Raw genomic sequence first — 16041 nt, 5'->3', positions numbered from 1 at the left:
GCATAATTACGAAAAAGCCATTAATGAATGCGGGTGAAACGTGAGCCATCAGATTGAATGCGATCAATGGCTGAGATTGGTTCTTAATTTCTATTATTCACCTTGGTTCTCACATGATCTCAATTCTATATATATATATATATATATATATATATATATATATATATATATATATATATATATATATATATATATATATATATATATATATATATATGATTGACGAAAGAGAAAAAGAAAGTATAATTAATTGTGGTCCACAATTTTCAACACAGTGAGCACAAAAGTGTTGGTTTATTTTGAACTATAACAGTAACGGTCATTTTAATAAAACAATATGTATGTATCTATTATATAATTGTAGAGTAAATGAACGAGGAGCTTCCAAAACCTCATTCCTCAACTCTCATGCATTTAGGGTTTTTTTTTTTTTTTTTTTTTTTTTTAAATCAACTAGTTTGAGGCCCGGGCGATGTCCCGGATCATTTTTTTGTATATAAAAAAACTATAGTAAATTGTTTTAAAAAATAACTTTAATAAATTAAAGTGAAATGTATTGATGGTTTAACTGAATCTATTGATGGTTTTATAATTTTATAAAAAAAAAATCATATTTTTTTTAAATTTTTTTTTATTGAACATTAACAAAATTCATTATCATATTAGTTTGTTTTATCTGTTAAATGAATGAGCAAACGAAAGAATGAGGATTAAAAAATAAGAATTTATGAACATTAATTTTTTATGAGGAAAAATTGATGATTAGTTTTAATATGACATGAATCACATGACCCCACAGCATTTATCAATTCATGACAACACGTGGCATGATTACAATTCTTGCCTTGGGTTTTAGTATAACGTATGACATGCACTAGCATGAGTATACAATTCCTTTATCAACAATTCAATGTAGCAATCAAAATCTCCAACATTTCATTTTTTTAAACACTACGTACTAACATTTTACTTTGTTTTATGAGTATTTTTTTGGTACATATTATAATATATGTCATGCATTAGCACGAGTATACATTTCATTTATCAACAATTCACTAAAGTACTCTAAATCCACAACCCTTCAATTATATGCATTGTTTTAGGGGCTACCCTCCAAACATTTTTCACATCTTTAATCATCAAAAACAAAAAAAATAAAAAAAAATAAAAAATAATAATGTACAACACATTTTGTGCAACTAGCCTTAGTAAATAACTACTTGAAACAGAACAAAATATGTAACTCCTAAAGCAAGACACTAATAACTCATATGACACTAACCGAGTAACACGATTAACCCCTATAACACTGAATAGTTAACCTCTATAACTTTGAAAAAGTAAACCCCATAATAGCATTGCATCACCACCGACATAAAAGAGTTAGACCCTGTTTTTTGAGCTTCTAAGCAAAGCATAGAATATCATATTTCAGCATAGCACAACAGGTGTCAGCACATTATTAATACGATTATTAATACTCAATAAAACATAGCTAATTAGGGTTCAACAGAGCTGACCAGTCCAAAATCGACCATTACAGCTCAAGTCTAAATTACAACATCAAAATCAACTTTCCATATTTTAAATATATTTTTTCTTATATATACCGTGCATTTTGCACGGTTACACTCTAGTATCCAAAATTTGAATGTTTTATTTTATTTTTAAAGGATCTTGCTAACGAACGCTCCCGGGGCGTTGAATAAGCATTTAAAATATTTCCTAAAGTGTATTAATTTGAGAAAACATGACAAAATCACGCGTCGATTTGTGTAATTAATGTTAATTTTTAATTTAATCCTTCTACTTTTAGCTAGCTTATCCAACGCCCCAGGAGCGTTCGTTAGCTTTTATCATTTTTTGAATTAGCATAAAATAATTAGGTTCATCGACTCGTCTCCAATAGCCAACTTTGGTTAGTCTAACAAGTGACAACTTAAGAATCGGATACATAAAATGTTGCAATTGAAATTGATAGAAAAATAATTAGGTTGCTTTGTTAATCGATCTTTTAAAGAATTAAGGTTTGATTTATTTGACCTACAATAGCAGATAAATTTGTCATGACATCAAACACTATGAAAAAGTAGATAGCTTAGAAAATTAATTAGATCGATTTGTTGATCTATCACAAGAAGAAATTGAAGTTTTATTGATATAACTTGCGATAGCAAATATATCGTAATACAAAACGTTACAAGAAACTTGATATAAAAACATCAGATTGATTCATTGAATTATTTCGAAAAAAAAGTAAATTTTGATTAATTTAACATGTGACACCTGAAAAAAATCATAAAAATGAATTTGAGAGAAAAAATTAACTAAATCCACTGAACTATTATTAGAAGAGAGTACGCGAATGCGGATATATATCAAATTAGAGTAATGATCAAAGAAGAAACATGTATGAAATAGATAAAACCCCAAACTCTTCGTGCCCTTCAAATAAACATTACCAATTTAACAAGTAGAAGAACAAATCAACAATTAGATATAATTTAAAATCAATGGCAAAAAAAAAAAAAAAAGAATAGTTGAACAAAGCATGTAGATGTAAAATCAACCAATTACACAAATAGTTATAGTAACCAAACCATCATTCGATTCAAGCATGTATAATGAATGAGCCAAAATTGTTATACAAATAGGTAATTAAAAAGGAGAATATAAAATTCATACCGATTCATCAAAATGCGAGCATTAAAGGTTTTCATATTATGAAAGAGTTAATCCGATTGTCAACGAGTTTTCATTGGGTCACCATAGCTTTTAAGAGATCTTCTATGAGAGCGAGAGGAATAAAAAGGGTACGAGAGGTTGAGCAAAAGGAATAAGAAGTTGTGAGAGGTTTGTTAAAACCTTTCAAACAAAAACAACTAAAAGATGGATGTATAAAAAGAAGTATAGGGCGAACAAAGGTGATATGTATAGAAGAAAATAACTATGTGAACATTCGTGTAAAATGATAAGTACAATATAATAGAGGAAAATGCTATACATAGCCCTAAGGGCTATATATAAGCATTTAATTTACTCTTGAAAATTGTTTAAATTTAGAAAATCATGACAAAAACACACTAATTACACCGATTTGCGCGTGTTTTTGTCATGAATTCCTAACTTTATACATTTTCCAAGAGTAAATTCAATGCTTATATATAGCCCTAAGGGCTATGTATAGCAATACCCTATAATAAATTTGATTGTGTAATTACAATGAAATAATTATAGCATAAAATGAAAAATAATATCACTTACATAAAGTTAAATGCACAGGGACCTAAATTTAGATGATTATTGATTCGTATGCTTTGTTTGAATAAAATAAAGGAAATTTTGTTAATTACTACCTCAAAAACAGAGGCTTTGTGAATTACTACCACTTAAAAAAAAAGTTGTTAATTACTACCCCTAAAACTGATAAATTCAAGTTATTATACCCTTTTTCCTAATAAGGAGATTTAAGCTCTTAATAATATCATTATTCGGCTAATTTATAATTAGTTACTTTTAAACTTTAATTAACTAATTAAACCCTAGAACCACCTCCACACCACCATAGCACCACCACCACCCACAACCGAACCTACCTCCTCCAACTCCTTACCATGACAACACCCATTTTTCAGTTCCCACCCTAAAACCACCATCCACCCACCCTTAAACCACCTTCCTTTCAATTTCATAAAACCCCCCTCTACCCCCTGCGGCCCTAACCCCCATCCCCTCGTCGAAAAACCTTGCTCGACCTTCCCTTATCTGCCTCCACCCCTTTTCACCCCTAATCATCACCATAGGGTTTCAATTTTAGGGCTTTAGGGTTTTATTTTTGGGACTTTAAGGTGGTGATTAAGGGGGAAGGGGGTGGAGAAGACTTAGGGAGGGCCTAGTAGGGTTCTCTGGCGAGGGGGAAGGGGTTAGGGCCACCAGCGGGTGGGAGGGGGGATTTTTCGAGTGTGGGATGGATGGTTGGGGGTTTAGAGGTGGGGTGGATGTCGGGGTGGGGGTTGGTTGCTTATCAGCTCGCCGGAAAAGGGGATGACGGGGTAAAGGGGCTGCCAGAGATGGTAGGGATGGGGTAAGGGGGTCGTCGGAGGTGGTGTTAGGGTTTATTTAATTAATCATGGCTTAAAAACAACTAATAATTTCAATTTTACTAATAAAAGATGTCATTAAGAGCTTAAATCACATAATAAGGGGTTGATTAGGGAAAAGGGTATGAATCACTTGAATTAATCAGTTTTAAGGGTGGTAATTAACAACTTTTTTTAGGGGTAGTAATTTACAAAGCCTTTGTTTTTGAGGTAGTAATTAACAAAATTTCCTAAAATAAAACTAAAGTTGTCAACGAATAATTGATCCTTGTATCAAGTTATTTATAAAGTTTTTCCCCTTTCAATCGTTCTATTACGGTAGATCTAATATATTTATATACTAGGTGTGAAGCCCGTACGATGCACGACTTTATTTTTATTATTATTATTTAATATTTGTATATTATTATTATTATTATTATTATTTTGTATATTATTATATAATATTAATAATAATGATAATAATCAAGAATAGATAAATTCATAAAGTAAAAGACATTTATTATTATTATCATTGGTAAACTATTACAATTAATTAAAGACTTCTTTTTAGTAATAAGATATTAACAATTTTTTTTAAAAAAAAACAATTTATGAGGTTCAAATTGAATTCTCTCTTCTACACCTCTATGCACAGTACTCTATTCTCTCTCTCTCTCTCTCTCTCTCTCTCTCTCTCTCTCTATATATATATATATATATATATATAGTCCTAGTTTAACCGAATTATGTAGTGGGTAGAGTATATCGTTTTTTTTTTTTTTTAAATTCTGGTACATATTTCTTGTGCCTCTGATCAATGACGGTGACAAGATTAGTTTTTTTTCCATCTCCAACCTTAGTTGTATCTTTGTTTACCATTGTATCTTCACTTTGTGAAGCCATTAAGCTTGGGTCTCCGACTATGAAAAGAAACAGTTAATAATTTTTTTTTGTGTTTTTTGTGGTTAATTGGCGGTATATGTACTGTGAATCAAATTAAGGCTTATTTATAAGGAAATACAATACACCATATATTCTCTACATAAATTTTATCATTCTAATCTAATCCTTTTTAATTGTTATCCATATCATTTTTTTTAGCTTCGTTTTTATTTTATTTTTTTATTTTTTTATAGCATACTACATTATTTACGTGATTTTGGATATTAGGGTTAACAATAAGCTAATGATAAGGATTAATTTATAATAATAGCAAATCATAAGCTAATTAAATCAATTTATATCTTTTTCCTAATTTTTTTTATCATTATTCAAATTGTAATCATTAAAAATTCCTAACAGTCCAAATAATATGATAAAGATTAATTTTTTAAAAAAGGATTCATTTTTTAAATTTTTTGTAGAAATAATAATCATATGCGTTATATAGTCAATTTGCATTCACAATTGTCGTGCATTCCTAATAATAATGATAAGGATTAATTTTTTAAGGTTTTATTTTGTACAAATTTTTAATTTTTTTTAAAATTATGATAAACATTAATATGCCTTTTAATTGCTAATCTACATTCATTATAATTTTTTTTAAGAGCAGATATATATAGCAAAATATCATTTTTTTTATTTAAAATGTTATTATTGTAAAATCCACCAAGATAATAACCCAATATCCTTCGATCTATTATTGTTGTGGCATGTAAACTCATGTGGGTTAGAATGTAGATGTAACACCCTAAATCTTCTTCTACGGAAATACTAGTATAATACATATAATTATACCATAAAGATACGCCGCGTGATTACACAGGGCGAACCAAAACAAACAAGAAATACGGATTAGCAAAATATGCTAAGTACAATAAGTGCAAGATAGTGTAAACTCAATTTATTTGCAAACATGCTTTTAAAACCAATTCCAATAATTAATCCAATAAATTCAAAACTCATTATTCCAAAATCGATTCCTTTATTAAGAACCAATTCCTATTAATCCAATTCCTCACCCAAGTGTGCACACCCCCCAACCTAGTCTCCTTATATTACAAGGCTATTTTTGAGGAAAGACCCGGTCATACAAAGTCCAAGGCCTTATCAATAAACCAAATCCGCATGATGGGATTACTAACATGCTTATAAAGCATTAATAATAATAATTCAATGATTCATTAAATCCTTTAATATTCAATAGTTCCCAATATTATTTAAATACGATAAGTAATCCAAACCATTCAAAACATGATTTAAAAATCAATCATTCAAATACTTTTATTAAAATAAATACCTTCAAACATAATTTATTTCAAAATCAATTTAATTCAATCACCAATCAAATATGTAAAACATGTTACTCAAACCAATTACTTTCAAAGGTATCTAGCCACCTAAACGTACCTTGATCCTTGCTAGAAAAACCACACAAAAAGAACCTCAAGAACCTTGATTGAATACACCCTACAAATAAATATAACCTTAATCAATATAAGGTTAACAAATAATCACAAATAATTAAATTAAAACCTCCCAACTATATGTACATGAACCTGTCAACATAAACATTATTAAAAATCTGATTTTATATAATTAAAAATACTCATAATAATTAATTATAAATCCCCTATAATAATAATAATAATAATAATAATAATAATAATAATAATAATAATAATAATAATAATAATAATAATAATAATAATAATAATAATAATAATAATAATAATAATAATAATAATAATAATAATAGTTGAATAAGAGAAGAGAATAAGAAAAGATAAGAAACCAAGGAAAAGAGAAGAATTAGATTTGCGTTGGAAAGAATAGACAGAACTTGCAGAGGCTATAACTCCTTCGATATAACTTCGAATTGGGTTATTCTTGAGCCTAACCTCAATTAGTTTTTGAGAGGAACAATATTTTGTGAAACGTCAATACCCCAAAACTAACCAGAAGTGCCCGAAAATTGGCTTCAAAGATAAACGGGATGATTTGTGTAAAAAGATGAGAAGAAAAGTAGAGAATTGGTGTGAATAAGTGGGAAGAATTAAGGGTCTATTTATAGTGTTGAGGGTGTAGAAAGGATAGAGCTTAAGGTGGAATGAGATTAGAATAAGAACGTGATAAGTTTAAGTTTGTTGAATGAATTTGAGTAACATTTGGTTTAGATTAGTAGGTTGGTTAAAAGATAAGAAAAATTAATTGGATACACATATGGTTGGGAGAAGGAAGATAGGAACCAAATGAGATAGAGATTTAGATGTTAAGTTAAATAATTATTAACAAACTAAGGTGATAAAATCACTCTTAAAAACATGATAAGCTCACGTTCACAAAAAGTTCTGTGTTTTTTTTAATTTTATTTTATTTTTAATAAAAACGAAAATCATAATAAAATAATTGAATAAATAATATTTTAGATAATATCAAAATTAGTTAAATACATAATGTATATTAGATATTTCTCTTGAAATAATTAGTATAATAAAGTATGGACCGACCTTTAAAAAAATAATTAAACCTATATTATTAATTTAGAAATCCAAAAATAATTAATTATTCAAATGATTAAATACTTATATTTGGTGCCAAAATATTATTTTGGCTCCAAATAATAAATTTACTAAAATACCCTTTTTATAAAATAATTCATAATTAATTAATTAGAAAATATGTATGAAAATACGGGGTATTACAGTAGAGGATGGTAAATCAATACAATTTCTAGCTCGAGCCTTGCATCTCCGCATTGTTGGAATGTCTGATATGATTTATCTAAACAGAAATTTTGCTTTTGTCATTTGAAACCAAAAAATCATTCTATCTGAGTCGCAATAAGCTTTCAATGGACACCGGTCAATCACTTGCATGCTGTGGAATTCCCTATCAAGAAAATTAAGGCTCTCTTCGGCTAAAGGAAACGAATCAACACCGTCATTAATCATAAGAAATTTTGTGTAGAACTACCCTAAAGATAGGGTTATTTGTGAAAAGTTACCCATTTTTTTTTTAATTATTTAGAACTACCCGCAAGTTTGGAAACGTTTGGGTAGCACTACCCACTAACGTTTTTCATCCTATTAAAACGTTATTTTGCCCCAATTTTTCACTTTTATCAATTACAATGGGCAATTAATGCTAAAATAAACAAAAACCCCAATTCAATTAAACCCCCAAACCTTAGATATCAAAATCCCCAAATAATACTAAACTCATGAATCCTAAAATGAATTCTAATTAAAACCTTAATTAGGTTAATTAAAGTAAATTAAAACCTTTATACAAATCGGGAGAATTAATTGAGTGCCAAAAGTGAAAAAAGTGGGCTCCGATAATGTCTTAATTGAACGTAAAATGTTAATGGGTAGTGCTACCCAAATGTTTTCAAACTTATGGGTAGTTTTAAACAAATAAAAAAAAATGGGTAGTTGTTCACAAATTACCCTATTTTTAGGGTAGTTCTACGCAAAATTTCCTTAACCATAAAACGTAAAGTTGATTCACCTCTGATTGAAAGTTCCATGTTTAATTGAAATTTTTAGGATTTTGATTTGCTTTTGATTTTTAAATTTTGATTTGGGTAATTTCGGTGGGAGTGGTGGTGGTTTCGATGGAAGTTATGGATAAGTTGATGGTGGCTTTGGTCGGAATGTGGTGGATAGTCGATGGAGGTCTTGACGAGCAGTAAAATGAGGATGATTCAGAAAGAGTAGAGGACTAGAGGGGGAGCGAAAACGGGTTCGGACTCTTATGATTAATGGAGTAGTGACAATAAGTCTTAGTTGCACTCTTATGCGGCTAAGATAGCTGCATCACCCTTATAAACTGAATATTTAGTAAAAAAATATGAACACGTAAAAAATAATGAACATTAGTAAGAAAATATGAACACGTAAAAATAAAATGAACATTCACTAAAAAAAATAATGAACACGTAAAAAAAATTGCACATTTAAGTGAACATGTTAAAAAAAATTTATCATTTTGTAGTATACTAAACATGACACATGATATTCATACAATCATAAAATTGATGGACCACAACCTAAAAAATGAATTTAGTAAAAAAAAAAATAATTATGAACACGTAAAAAAAAAATAAAATTAATGTAGCACAAAAAAAAAAAAAAAGTAGTAATGAAACATGAACATGAAAAAAAAAACGGACATTTAACAATCAAAAGTAAACACGTTAAAAAAGAAATATGAACACTTAGTATATTATATCTGAACATTTATCATATTCTTATAGAATACCCTGACCATACCTGATAAAATGAACATTTCACAAAAATATATAAACACTAAATAGAATGAACATTTAGTATAAAAATAAACACGGAAAAAAATGAACACGGCAAAAAAAAAATGAACATTTAGTATATTCACAATGAACATGATTTTCATATATTCATGTAGGTTCAAATAAATTATATATAATTATTAAAAGAAAAATAAAAATAAAATATTTAAACCGTTAAATATGTTCATTTTTTTGTGCTAAATGTTCATCTTAGCGTACTAAATGTTCAAATTTAAAGTACTGCATATTCATTTTTTTTTACAGAAATTATACACAAGTTCGATTGTAATTATTTTAACTCTAAAAATTTGAATATCCAGCTTAAATTTAATTTTTATTTTTATCATAGAGACAATAATTATCAATCTATATACATGGTAGATTATGAAGCACAAATGCAAAATTGATAGAAATCAACAATTTTATAATATTCACATATTTATTAACTAAAAAAAAAAAGAAATTTAACTCAACATCATCATCGTGACGAAAATGATGATGATAGATAATACAACAATGATGACAAATTGGAGAATATCCGAAGTAGAAGAAAGAACAAAGAAGTGTGAAGATGGAACAAAATTAATAAATAAGGAAAGGAAAAAAAGAGGAGAGAGAAAATTTTGAATGAAAAGAAAACAAAGGAAAGAGAAAATTCATAGAGATAAGAAAGAAGGGGGGGGGGGGGGGGAGAGAGAGTGTGTATGTGTGTTAAGATAATAATAAAAAAATAAAACTAAAAAAAGGGAAAAAACTTATGTTCATTTTTTAAGTGTTATATGTTCATATATGTATAGCTGTTGCAGCTAGCTTAGCTACATTAGTGTGTAGCTAAGAATTTGTGGAGTAGTGGGGTTGCATATTTAATTTTATTTATGCTATTAATGTAATTACTAATTATTTATGCTATTAGTGTAAATTCTAATGTTCAACCCTAATTACAATAAATAGGATTAGTGTAAATTCTATTAGTGTATTAACTAGATAAGTCCTGTGTGATGCACACCATAATTTTTTTTATTGAAATAAATATATAATTATATAAACATAACCATTAATTGCCATTTGTAATGATATTTAGATCTTATTAATTTTGAAAAAGAGTAAAAACTTAAGCAAATTATGTATTTCGGAGTACTCTTTAACCGAGAGTAAATATGATATCAGCAATTGATTTAGGCGGGAAAAATTTTAACAACAGTTTGACAAGTGTACAATTTTAAAAAGTGATGACGTCAGCGGTTGTTATTTTAGTATATTTATAGATTTATATATTAAGTTGCTATATATTTGTTAAGTATTACGGAGTACTCCGTACTATTTATTAACTAGAACACAATTTTCTTAGATTAAATCTAAATTAAATAGAAGTACTTCAAATTATTGTGTACATAAAAAAAAAAAAAAATTCATCTACAAAAAAATATAGCAGTACAAATGAAAATTGAGAACTACTAGGTTAATTCCCGTGCCATGCACGGTAGTTTTTAATAATCATTATTAGGTTATTATAATAATTAATTTTTATAGATAAAAAATATTTAAAAATATTTATAGTCATATTTAGATCAAAATGCGGAGTACGGATGATATAATAGATATAAAATCATGTGTTGTAACGATATAATAATTGTAAAATATTTTTTAAAGATTGGATTGGGAAATAAATTCTATTGGTATGTGTAATAAAAAAAAAATAGTTAATAAAAAAATTCATAAAATAAATTAATTTGGACAATTTTTTTTCTATAAGAAGCATTGGATGTTAAATGTACTATCAATATATTTGAAAAATGACAATAACAAATAATATTGATCTTCTTGAGGTTTTTTGGGGTTATGTAATATTATATTCTAACTAACTTTGAGAGCGAGGGATAGCTCAAGTGTTTAGAGTTTCCCTCCCGGTTTCAGGAGATCCTGGGATCGATTCTTACCCCCGCCCTTGTGGCTCTCTAAACACCAAAAAAAAAAAAAAAAAAAATTCTAACTAACTTTTACATTAAGTAAGTGATCTTATAATTAAAACAAATACTTAACAAAACACTTTAATAAGAGAAGGAAAAAACGCTGGAGATTTTTTAATGAGATAGTGATATGTGTTATATTTTTAAAGTTAGAGACCTATAGTTTAGTATATGAATTAATAAACTATTGATTATTGACTTCCTAATATGAACATAATTTTCAAAGGGATGATAAAAATATGTGTTGTTAACTTTCTAAAAGCACTTACTATATAAATACCTTCTTGTTAGTAGAATGAATTATGGATTCTAATTTTTTCTTTTTTTTTTTTTTAAGAATGTATTGCAACTTATTATGTTAGGAATGGTTTTTTTTTTTTTTTTTAGCTAAAGATTTGTGTTAAAGAAATTCTTTTTATTTTGAGTAATTATAATGTATAAGATTAGGGAGTTGTTTTTGTATAAGATTTACTTCTTTAATAGAAATTTGTTTAGCAAAAAAAAAAAAAAAAAAAAAAAAAAAGCTAAGAACACACCAGGAGATGACACGTGTCATTGCTAGCGTGTCTTTTAGTATTGATTCGGGGCATCACTCGGGCTAAATACTAGGTTTTTTTTTTATTTTTTTATTTTAATATTAAAATATGGAGTAAACCCCCTACTTGTAATATATACATAGATAGATGTACAATTATGATTTCTTTTGATAAAGTTGAACGTGGTAAATACATTGTGGGTATAAATTGTGGGAGGTTGTTATTAATTATTATTATTATTATAAAAATATCAAAAAATCTACGAAGTCAATCAATTTACAAAAAATTGGTGGGGAGCCGAGATACAATCTAGGCCCCCACCCCTTTAGCTATAGCGAACCCGATCCTGCTGAAGATGTGAACAGCTGCACGAACACCAATATCCCGAGTCTTAGCGAACGCCTGGACCCGCTTCGCAATGCAATAACATCCTTCTCTAATTCCCACAACAAAGAAAAGGAGAAAGGAAGAAAATCATAGCCAATAGCCCTGCAACGCGCCCCATACTTGTCCCGCTTCCGCTGAGCCGCCGCCAACACAACACCACCAGGAACGAAGTCAGATAACCTCGATTGTGTCCAAGGTGAAGACCCCGTCAAGTCAACACATACATCAAGGTTTCAATCCCTGGAATAAAGCAACACATCTGCTAGTCGAAGAGCCCCGTCGTTCCCTCCCGTCAACCCAACGTTAACCTCTTTTCGAGCAGAATTCCCAGACCGAAAACAAATATCAGCAAGGGTGTCACGAACAACGTTGTGCCGATGTTTAATACTCACCATCCCAGCACAAGACACTGCATGATCCCCATAAATATCCCCATCAAAAACCATTGAGCAAGCAGAACACGGTATTGAAACGAGAACAAAGGAACACCTAACCGGTATTATTATTATTATTATTATTATTATTGTTATTATTATTATTATTATTATTATTATTTTATGTATCTTTTATTTATTTGTGGTAGTTGTGATTAGACATTTAGATCTGACAATCCTGACCCAACCCGAACGACCCGACCCGCGACCCAAAAGTTGACCCGAACCCGAACTAATCCGATCTGAACCGAACCCGATCCAAAATGGAGTTGGCGCGAACTGACCCGACCCGAGCTGACCCAACCCGAAATTGACCTGTAGCCCGAACTTGACCCGACCCGAACTCATCCGAAACGCGAAGTGACCCGACCCAATTTTAACCCGAATTGATTTACCCGAATCAACCCGACCTGAAGTGACCTGATTCCTGAAGTGAATAGGGTGAAATTAGGGGTGTTAAAAAAAACCCGACTTGAAGGGACCTGATTCCTGCAATGAATAGGGTGAATATTTCAAGCATTACCCCTAGCTTGAACCCCACTGTGATCATACACTAAAGTACGGTGGCGTCCAAAGGGAAAGAAGATAGAGCAAAAGAGTCGTGATATGTATATTTTATATAGTATTTTACCCCCGTCCCTTGGTCATAATTAGTAGTGTTTTTGGCTCTTTAGAGCCACTTTTATTACTAATATGTGTTTTCTAGTGTTTTCGTAGTTTTGGTTGAGTTTTGCAGGGAATTGCACTTTTGGAGCATTTTCCCGGGATTTTTATGAAGCAACTACGAGCATTGGAGGAGCACGACCGTCGTTGAAGCCCAAGGCCGGCTAGAGCCATCGAGCCGGTGATTAAGGGCTCGGTATTTGGAATACCGAGGTTTGGACCGAGTATTCAAGACCCGAAGAGGAGATCCAGATTGGGCCGAGGAGTCGAGCCCAATCGGAAGTCCAAAGCCTCGAGGATGCGCGCAAGGGCAAGATGCGCAGCAAGCCAAGGCGCGCCCGATCGTGCGAGGCTTAGCACGATCGGGCGGTGCAGTGAGAAGAGCAGTGCGAGAAAAAAGGCGCGCCCGATCGGGCGGCCTCTAGCCCGATCGGGCGCGTGTTTCTGGAAAGGCTTTTTTTTGTCGAGCAATTAGTTTTTAATTAGGAGTTGTTTTAGTTTTGTTTTAAGTACGTTTTTAGGACGATTAATTCTTTTTTATCTATCTTCTTCCTTAGACTTTCTCTCTCTACTTAGTCTTCTCTCTCTTAATCTCTCTCTAAACCTTTGTTCTTATTTCTTTGATTGATTCCAGATTATTTTGGTAACGATTTCTCTTCCTTTAATCTTATTTATTTTTATTCCTTTCATCATGATTTATTTTATTACTCTGATTAGTTTAGTTTTTAATATGTGTGAGTAGTTTAATTTCTAGGGTTTATGAGGATCCATAAATAATACGAAGGGGTAATTTATTGTTGTTGATTATCAATGCTAGATTAATTTCCTATTGGTTGAATTAATGCTCTGTGACTAGATTAGGCCTATCTTTTATGCATGAGTTTGACAACATTGATTCAAGAATCGAGAGATGAGAGTTAATGTTTAGGTCTAGTTTCAATAGGCAAATTAATTTATAAATGGTTAAGTCAAGATTCGAGAGATGAGATTTAATACCGGTAAATTAATTGTGTGATTGTAATATGTAGCGAGAGCCCTTTACAATCTGGTTAATTGATGCATTGATGATTGACTGTTATTGATTATTGGCATTGCATGATAATTTCTTATTGGATTGTTTTAATGTTTTACAATTGCGGCTTGTAAAAGTATATCAATATTAAATTGATGAATCGAGCAGATGTTAATTTGATATTAAAGGCTATTTTCAATAAGAACTTAGATCTAGTAAATTGCGAGAGCCTGTTAGATCTATGTTGATTAATAAATTGCGAGAGCCTATTAATCATGTTATCTATGCCATGTCAATGATTGATTACCCTGTTTTACCCTAGAGTATTATTTATTGGTGAACCTATGCCCTAGATCCTTTTATATATTATTTTCTCCCTATTCCTACTCTTTTTAGTTTAGTTTCTTATTCAACTATAAATATTGGTTACTTAAATAGTTTAGATTATAATAATTAATTAGGAGTAAAAAGACTAGTTTCCCTGTGGAGATTGACCCTACTTCCCTATCTACCTTAGTTAGTGATTTAAGTAATTATTTTTGATTAGGGGATACGACTTTACCCTGTCAAAATTTGGCGCCGTTGCCGGGGAAACGGTTTTATTTTTATTTCTGATTGTTTTTGTAGTCTAGATTATTTCTCTTTTGTCTCAGAGAGCGTTAGTTCTCTGAGGCAAATCTCATATTTGCTTCTAGTTTTTGTTTATGCCTAGGTGTTCCAGATCAGGTTACATCCCATTCGATCCCGAGATCGAACGTTCCTTCCATAGACAGAAAAACTTCTACAAGCAAATCCTGGCGGATTCTGGTGATACTAACAATAATCACCGCGATCCTCCAACTGATTCTAGCGATTTAGAGGTATCATCAGACACAGAATCAGAGATGGCGGCTCCAAAGAAGCTTAGTGATTATTCACAACCAAAGCTTACGGATTTTCCACATCTCACCCCTACTCCGGCTCTTGATGGGGTTCAATTTGAAATCAAACCCCAATTTATAACGATGATAGAGAGGAAGCAATTCAGTGGAGCCAAGGGTGAAGACCCGAATCTTCACATTGCCGACTATTGTCAATATTGCAACACCATCAGGCAAGCCGGGGTCACTCAAGACCAAATCAGGGAGATTCTCTTTCCCTTCTCTTTAACTGGAAAAGCTAAATTGTGGTTTAATGGCTTAAATAGAACTACACTTGGTATAACTGACTGGGAAACTCTTGTTTTGAATTTCTATAACAAGTATTATCCTGCAGAGATAACAACAGTACTACGAAGTGCGATTCAGAACTTTGCCCAAGAAGCCGATGAGTCCTTATATGAGGCTTGGGAGAGGTTCAAGGACTTACAAAGAGAATGCCCTCACCATAATTTAGCACAATGGCAGTTAATCCAAGCCTTTTATAACGGCATTGGAAATTCTTCTAGAATAATTTTAGACTCTGCAGCTAGTGGGAGATTTATGAATCTTAATGTTGATGATGCAGGTCAGGTTATTGAAGATATGGCGATACACAATTCCCAATATGGGAATCCCAGAGGATTTGCTAACAAGGGGAAACATAGTGTCGACTCTGTATCCTTTTTGCAAGCTCAACTGACCTCTATTTGCCAAAAATTAGATAATCTGAGCACTGCTAATGTAGCTAATGTTTCTGCAATTAATAATAATTCTAATGAGGCTTTCTGTGAAAATTGTGGTATTGTA

The 16041-nt window shown here is 30.8% G+C and overlaps 1 non-coding gene across 1 annotated transcript; it reads right to left on the bottom strand.

The window, feature by feature from the left end:
* Nucleotides 1-15600: 15600 nt before the first annotated feature.
* On the bottom strand, nt 15601-15707 carry LOC145641067 (small nucleolar RNA R71). The gene has a single exon (XR_014115139.1). It is a non-coding gene; the product is annotated as a small nucleolar RNA R71 (small nucleolar RNA).
* Nucleotides 15708-16041: the final 334 nt, after the last annotated feature.

Source organism: Chenopodium album, chromosome 7, assembly GCF_948465745.1.
Source record: "Chenopodium album chromosome 7, dcCheAlbu1.1, whole genome shotgun sequence".
NCBI classification, from domain to species: domain Eukaryota; kingdom Viridiplantae; phylum Streptophyta; class Magnoliopsida; order Caryophyllales; family Amaranthaceae; genus Chenopodium; species Chenopodium album.
Note: the sequence above shows the minus strand (reverse complement) of the source record. Positions and strands in the feature narration are given on the sequence as shown.